The sequence below is a fragment of the Peromyscus leucopus genome, chromosome 8b, assembly GCF_004664715.2.
Source record: "Peromyscus leucopus breed LL Stock chromosome 8b, UCI_PerLeu_2.1, whole genome shotgun sequence".
NCBI lineage: Eukaryota > Metazoa > Chordata > Mammalia > Rodentia > Cricetidae > Peromyscus > Peromyscus leucopus.
The window spans coordinates 91,997,720-92,003,031 of record NC_051086.1 but is presented as its reverse complement, the minus strand read 5'-3'; positions in this window follow the sequence as shown (position 1 = coordinate 92,003,031).

The window sequence follows — 5,312 nt, the reverse complement described above, 5'->3', positions numbered from 1 at the left end:
GAAGAATACCAACTCAAAGGCACAGAAAATATATTCAACAAAATCATAGAAGAAAACTTTCCTAACCTAAAGAAAGAAATACCTATGAAGATACAAGAAGCTTACAGAACACCGAATAAGCTGGATCCAAAAAAAAAGTCCCCTCGCCACATAATAATCAAAACACTAAACACACAGAATAAAGAAAAAATATTAAGAGCTGCAAAGGAAAAGGACCAAGTAACATATAAAGGCAAACCCATCAGAATAACACCAGACTACTCAATAGAGACTATGAAAGCTAGAAGATCATGGACAAACCTCATGCAGACACTAAGAGACCACGGATGCCAACCCAGACTATTATACCCAGCAAAACTCTCAATCTCCATAGGCGGAGTAAACAAAATATTCCAGGATAAAACCAGATTTAACCAATACCTGTCCACAAACCCAGCCCTACAGAAAGCACTAGAAGGGAAAATTCAACCCAAAGAAGTTAAACACATCCATGAAAAATCAAGCAATAGATAATCCTACACCAACATACACCACAGAAGGACAACACAACACAACCAAAAAAAATAACAGGAATTAACAATCACTGGTCATTAATATCCATCAATATCAATGGTCTCAACTCACCTATAAAAAGACACAGGCTAACAGAATGGATAAGAAAACAGGACCCATCCATATGCTGCATACAAGAAACACACCTTAACTCCAAAGACAGACACTACCTCCGAGTAAAGGGCTGGGAAAAGGTTTTCCAAGCAAATGGACCTAAGAAACAAGCTGGTGTAGCTATCCTAATATCTAATAAAATAGACTTCAAACTAAAATCAATCAAAAGAGACCAGGATGGACATTACATATTCATCACGGGAAAAATCCACCAAGATGAAGTCTCGATTCTAAACATTTATGCTCCAAATACAAAAGCACCCACATTCATAAAAGAAACACTACTAAAGTTTAAAACGCACATCAAACCCCACACATTAGTAGTGGGAGATTTTAACACACCACTCTCACCAAAAGATAGATCTACCAGACTGAAACTTAACAAAGAAATAAAGGACCTAACAGATGTTATGACTCAAATGGACCTAATAGATATCTACAGAATATTCCATCCTAACACAAAAGAATATACCTTCTTCTCAGCACCCCATGGAACCTTCTCAAAAATTGACCACATGCTTGGACACAAAACAAATCTCAACAGATACAAAAAAATTGGAATAACCTCCTGTATCTTATCAGACCACCATGCCTTAAAGTTAGAACTCAATAACAACAAAAATTATAGAAAACCCACAAACTCATGGAAACTGAATAATGCCCACCTGAAACATCAATGGGTCAAGGAAGAAATAAAAACAGAAATTAAAGAGTTCCTAGAATTCAATGAAAATGAAAGTACAACATACCCAAACTTATGGGACACTATGAAAGCAGTGCTGAGAGGAAAATTCATAGCTCTAAATGCACACATAAAGAAGATGGAGCAATCCCATACCAATGAATTAACAGCACAACTGAAAGCTCTAGAACAAAAAGAAACAAACTCACCCAGGAGAAATAGACGCCAGGAAATAATCAAATTGAGGGCTGAAATCAACGAAATAGAAAACAAGAGAACAATACAAAAAATCAATGAAACAAAGAGTTGGTTCTTTGAAAAAATCAACAAGATAGACAAACCACTAGCCAAATTAACCAAAAGGCAAAGAGAGAGCACCCAAATTCACAAAATCAGAAATGAAAAGGGAGACATAACAACAGACAATGAGGAAATCCAGAGAATCATCAGATCATACTTCAAAAACCTGTACTCCACAAAAATGGAAAACCAGGAAGAAATGGACAATTTTCTGGATAAATACCACATACCAAAATTAAATCAAGATCAGATAAACCATTTAAATAGACCAATAACCCCTAAAGAAATAGAAACAGTCATCAAAAGTCTCCCAACCAAAAAAAGCCCAGGACCAGATGGTTTCAGTGCAGAATTCTACCAGACTTTCAAAGAAGAACTAATACCAATCCTCTTCAAAGTGTTCCACACAATAGAAACAGAAGGAACACTACCAAACTCTTTTTATGAGGCTACAATTACCCTGATACCCAAACCACACAAAGATGCAACAAAGAAAGAGAACTACAGACCAATCTCCCTCATGAACATTGATGCAAAAATACTCAACAAAATATTGGCAAACCGAATCCAAGAATACATCAAAACAATCATCCATCACGACCAAGTAGGATTCATCCCAGGGATGCAAGGATGGTTCAACATACGGAAATCAGTCAATGTAATACACCATATAAACAAACTGAAAGAAAAAAACCACATGATCATCTCCTTAGATGCTGAAAAAGCCTTTGACAAAATCCAACACCCCTTCTTGATAAAGGTCTTAGAAAGATTAGGAATACAAGGAACATTTCTAAACATAATAAAAGCAATTTATAGCAAGCCAACAGCAAACATCAAATTAAATGGAGAGAAACTCAAAGCGATACCACTAAATTCAGGAACAAGACAAGGCTGTCCACTCTCCCCATATTTATTCAATATAGTACTAGAAGTTCTAGCTAGAGCAATAAGACAACAAAAGGAGATCAAAGGGATACAAATTGGCAAGGAAGAAGTCAAACTTTCACTATTTGCAGATGATTTGATAGTATACATAAGTGACCCCAAAAACTCTACCAGGGAACTTCTACAGCTGATAAACTCCTTCAGTAAAGTGGCAGGATACAAGATCAACTCAAAAAAATCAGTAGCCCTCCTATACACAAATGATAAAAGGGCTGAGAAAGAAGTCAGAGAAACATCACCCTTTACAATAGCCACAAATAATATAAAATACCTTGGGATAACACTAACTAAACAAGTGAAAGACCTTTTTGATAAGAACTTTAAATCTCTAAAGAAAGAAATTGAAGAAGATATCAGAAAATGGAAGGATCTCCCAAGCTCATGGATAGGTAGGATTAACATAGTAAAAATGGCAATCTTACCAAAAGCAATCTACAGATTCAATGCAATCCCCATCAAAATCCCAACACAATTCTTCACAGACTTGGAAAGAAAAATACTCAACTTTATATGGAAAAACAAAAGACCCAGGATAGCTAAAAGAATCCTATACGATAAAGCAACCCTTGGAGGCATCACCATCCCGGACCTCAAACTCTACTATAGAGCTATAGTAATAAAAACAGCTTGGTACTGGTATAAAAACCGACATACGGACCAATGGAATCGAATTGAAGACCCTGACATTAATCCATGCACATATGAACACCTGGTTTTTGACAAAGGAGCCAAAACTATACAATGGAAAAAAGAAAGTATCTTCAACAAATGGTGCTGGCATAACTGGATGTCAATATGTAAAAGATTACAAATAGATCCATATCTGTCACCATGCACAAAACTCAAGTCCAAGTGGATCAAAGACCTAAACATAAATCCAGTTACACTAAACTTAATAGAAAAGAAAATAGGAAGCACTCTTGAACGCATTGGCACTGGAGACCATTTCCTAAATAAAACACCGACAGCACAGACCCTGAGCACAACCATTAATAAATGGGACCTCTCGAAACTGAGAAGCTTTTGCAGGGCAAAAGACACAGTCAATAAGACAAAAAGACAGCCAACAGATTGGGAAAAGATCTTCACCAACCCCACATCTGACAGAGGATTGATCTCCACAATATATAAAGAACTCAAGAAACTAGACATCAAAGCACTGAACAGTCCAATTAAAAAATGGGCTAAAGAGCTAAACAGAGAATTCACAAAACAAGAACTACAAATGGCTGAAAGACATTTAAAGAAATGCTCAACATCCTTAATCATCAGAGAAATGCAAATCAAAACGACTCTGAGATACCACCTTACACCTGTTAGAATGGCTACGATCAAAAACACCAATGACAACCAATGTTGGAGAGGATGTGGAGCAAAGGGAACACTCCTCCACTGTTGGTGGGAATGTAAACTTGTACAACCACTGTGGAAATCAGTATGGCGGTTTCTCAGAAAATTAGGAATCAAACTACCTCAAGACCCAGCCATCCCACTCTTGGGCATCTACCCAAGGAATGCTGATTTATACCATAAAGATACATGCTCAGCTATGTTCATAGCAGCACTATTTGTAATAGCCAGAACCTGGAAACAACCTAGATGCCCATCAACGGAAGAATGGATGGAAAAAATGTGGTACATATACACAATGGAGTACTACTCAGCAGAGAAAAACAATGAAAGCATGAAATTTGCAGGCAAATGGATGGAACTAGAAAAAATCATCCTGAGTGAGGTAACCCAAACCCAGAAAGACAGTTATGGTATGTACTCACTCACTGGTGGATTCTAGATATAAAATAAAGAACAATCAGACCACAACCCATAGAACCATAGAGGCTATATATATAGCATGGAGGTCCCTAGGACGACTGTGGCATATAATAAATTTCAGTTTTACTCAATTATTGAAAAAAAATAGCCAAATGAATGGAAACACATGAACTATGAACCAAAGGCTGAGGGGCTCCCAGCTGGATCAGGCCCTCTGAATAGGTGAGACAGTTGATTGGCTTGATCAGTTTGGGAGGCATCTAGGCAGTGGGACCAAGTCCTGTGCTCATTGCATGAGTTGGCTGTCTGAAACCTGGAACTTATGCAGGGACACTTGGCTTAGTCTGGGAGGAAGGGACTGGACCTCCCTGGACTGAGTCTACCAAGTTGATCACAGTCCTCGGGGGAGGACTTGTCCTGGAGGAGGTGGGAATGGAGGGTGGGCTGGGGGTAAGGGGAGGGCGTAGGAGGGCGTAGAATAGGGGAACCCATGGCTGATATGTAGAACTGAATGATATTGTAAAATAAAAAATATATATCACAAAAAAAAAAAGAACAGTTAGTAAGAAGCCTGCCACGGCCATACAGTTTGTAAGCAATATAAGTCTCTGTGTTTACTTGGTTGGGTCTGAGTGGCTGTAGGACTAGCGGGTGACAGAGATTTGTCCTGATTGTGGGCAAGGCAGGAAAACTCTAGCTACAAAAAAGGCCAGAGGCAAAAGATAGACAGATTAATTTAAGATAAGGAAAGCTGGCTAGAAACTAAGCCAAGCTAAGACCAGGCATTCATAATTAATAATAAGCCTCCATGTGTGATTTATTTGTGAGCTAGTTGGCAGGCCCTCCAACAAAGGATCAAAAACTTCCAACAACAAGACTCTTTGTTCCTGTGACAAATATCTAAAGCAGCTAAAAGGAAGAGAGGTTTATTTTGTCGCATGGA